The following is a 3218-nucleotide window of genomic DNA, read 5'->3' as shown; positions in this document are numbered from 1 at the left end:
CCAAGACCCCCTCCTCACTCCTGTGCTCTCTCTCCCTCATGCTGATTCTTATCGGGGGAAGGACCAGGAATTGGCCAGCGTGTCTCTGATCTGGCCATACCCTATTCTCCAGGGAGCCTTGCCAGGCCTTGCCTCCCCTAAACATAAAAACGAATGACACTGACCTCAACGTCAAGGCTTATATAGAACTCTTAGAGAGCAAAGATTCCCAGATCAAGGTAGGCACAGCTCTTTTATGGACCACTCTTGGCAGTGAAGGATTCTGTTTCCTGACTCATTCATTGGAATCTTTGCAACCCGTCCATCTGCGAATCTTACAGACAGGTCTCTGGGCGTTTCATGGTGCCCTGTTGGCCAGAAAAAAACCTTAACCTTGACCTTTTTTTGTTTTAACTGAATAATCTCTTGGGTCTCATCCAAGTAAATATTTTTCTTGTTCACAAAAGTTCCTGTGGTGAGCAGTGAATTCTCATACAAAAAATATCAAGCAAGAATTTCTTGCCTTCTAGGAAATTACCATTTTATCCAGGTTGATCTATCTTGAAAAATTGCCAACTAGTCCTAAACATAAAACAAACCATTAAAATGCCTCCCTTTTGGCCTTTCGTGCTGCCAGAGCAGATGCACTTCACCATCCAGGGTCTAAGCACTGAGCACTGGCCTTGGGCCCCCCTGCCTTTTTTTTTTTTTTTTTTTTTTTTTTTGGTACCTTGAGACCAAGGAAAACAAAGCAAATTCAAAACTAATAAAAATGATTTCATATATTATAATTTATCATATTAATAGAATGAAGTCAAAAATATGTTCTTTTCTTACTATATACAGAAAGAAAGAGATGGTATTTGACATCGATGAGTTCTAAATCATTGGTAGCAAACTTGAAATAGGACAGAGCTTCTTTTTGGGGTCCTTTGTCTTTGGCTCAGATTAATTCATTGAATCAAATAGCTGACACCTTGGAGATTGTGGAAGTCTGAGGTCAAGGGAATGTCAGTGGAGAGGGAAGATGGACAAAAATAGGAGGGGGCAGAGGCATGGGTGGGTATAAATGCCGTGCTTCCCTCTAGGCTCTCAGGGGTCTCATGGCATGTTGAAGAAAATCAAAATATTTCATTCCACAACATATTTCTCTGACACATTTTGAGACGGCTGTTCACAGACAGGAGCAGCCCTGCAAGGCTGCCCTTCGTGGGAGAGACTTGCTTCTGCAGAGAATCTGATTGACGCAGTCATCTCGGAGGCCCTCCCTTGTCTGGATCTAGGAAAGATTAACTGGGATTTTGTTTTAAAGAACTGACACCTTTAAAGATCTGAAAGAAACATTCGCCACGTGTGCTCTCTGAGGGCTGCTACCTGTGGGTTTCAGGTATGTAACATGGCGACCTTTGCTCGCCAGGCCTCCTCTTCTCCCCCTTCCACAACCTGTCATGCCACCGTAACCTGATGCATCACTATTACTTGTTTTTGGTCATATTCTGAGTCCTGTTCTTTCTGTAACCTCAAGATGTACCCCACTGGGCCGTTGGGGAATCACTTTGTGATTTTCTCCTGTGGGTATGCTGGTAACTTTGCAGGCCTTCTCTCTAACTGATCTGCCTCTTGTCTGTTGATTTTTCAGCGTAGCTTCAGAGAGCAAAGGGGAAGTTTTCCCTTGACCCCTACAAGGTTAAGGTGGCACCGAGACGCTGGCCAGTGGGGCAGCTCTCCTGGCCTCCTGCTTCTTCCCAGCCATCCCATCCTGCATGGTCCCACTCCTAGCTCCTGTTCCCAGACTAGTGGGACTGGGGACAGACGCAGCCAGCCACTCCTCCCTCCCGGCTCAACTCGGACCCTGCTTTCCACAGGAGTTCTGGGCTCGGGCCTCTTCTCAGTCTCCTGCATGCCCGTGTCTGCGCCTGAGGGCCCCACATCCCCGTAGGTCCTGATTTGAGGGCTGGCTGCTCCCTTGGCTTCTGTTCTAGATAATTTCGTAGAGCTATGACTCTCCTCCTGGCTGCTGGCTGCAGGCCCCAGCTTTGGGATCATCCGCTGAGCTCCTGGCACCTGCCCAGCCTATGTGTTGGCAGGGGTGTCTTGTGCTAGCAGGCCAGATTAGGGGAGGCTGCCCGCCTCTCTCTGCCCGCCTCTCTCTGCCCATCTTGTTGTAGCAATCCCTGCCCCTAGGAGTCAGGCTGAGTTCTCCCTTGGGCTCTACTCAGGTGGGCACAGATAAGAGGCACCTTAAGAGGCACAGAAGAGAGTAATGGAAGGAAATGTGGGCCTGGGGTGAGCCCAGAGTCCCAAAGCCCTCTGTCCCCTTCACTTCTTTGTCTGCACAGGAAATCAGAAGGTGAGCGAGGACAACTGGGGATTTGAAAGCTGACCGAGACTGTGAAGACCGTGCTTGCCCATACCCCACGCTGGGATTACAGACGTGAGCCGCCATGCCTGGACAGGTCAAATAAACATTTTTCTGTGAAGGTGTTTTAGATGAGATTAACATTTAAATCATTAGACTTTAAGTACAGAAGATTATCTTCCATAACATAGGTGGGCCTCATGCAAACAGTTGAACATCTTATGAGAAAAAGACTGAAATTTCCCAAGAAAGATGGAATTCCTCCAGCAAACGGTCTTCGGTTTTGGATTGAAACTCTTCCCCGGGCCTCCAGTCTGTCTGCCTGCCCTACAGATTTTAGATTACCCTAGCCTCTACCATCATGTAAATCCATTCTTTAATAACGTTTCTCTCCCTCTCTCTCTTTATATGCACACACACATACACACACTTGCACACACATATACACATACACAAACACACAGAAAACAGACACACACACAGTTTCTCTTCCTCTCTATGCACACATACGCACACACATACACATACACATGAACACACACATACATACACATACACAGAAACACAGACACACACATGTACACATACACAGAAACACACAGACACACACATACATAGAAACACACAGGCATACACACATACACAGAAACAGACACACAGAAATATACATACATACAAAGTTTCTCTCCCTCTCTATGTGCACACACATACACATACACACAAACATACACACATACACATACACAGAAACACACAGACACACACATACACACCATACCCACGCATACACATATACACACACAAACACACACATATACACATACACAGAAACACACATACACACACACAGAAATACACACATACAGACACACGCGCGCGC

The 3218-nt window shown here is 46.5% G+C and overlaps 1 long non-coding RNA gene across 1 annotated transcript; it reads left to right on the top strand.

Moving 5' to 3' along the window:
* Window positions 1-1287: 1287 nt before the first annotated feature.
* LOC105722042 (uncharacterized) lies at window positions 1288-2459 on the top strand. Its single transcript, XR_001108474.2, has 2 exons — window positions 1288-1366; window positions 2319-2459. It is a non-coding gene; the product is annotated as an uncharacterized LOC105722042 (long non-coding RNA).
* The last annotated feature ends 759 nt before the right edge of the window (window positions 2460-3218 follow it).

The sequence above is a fragment of the Aotus nancymaae genome, unplaced genomic scaffold (genome assembly GCF_030222135.1).
Source record: "Aotus nancymaae isolate 86718 unplaced genomic scaffold, 86718_ANA_hifiasm-v0.15.2.pri h1tg000032l_0, whole genome shotgun sequence".
Classification (NCBI taxonomy): domain Eukaryota; kingdom Metazoa; phylum Chordata; class Mammalia; order Primates; family Aotidae; genus Aotus; species Aotus nancymaae.
This window is presented reverse-complemented; position numbering and strand designations above follow the sequence as displayed.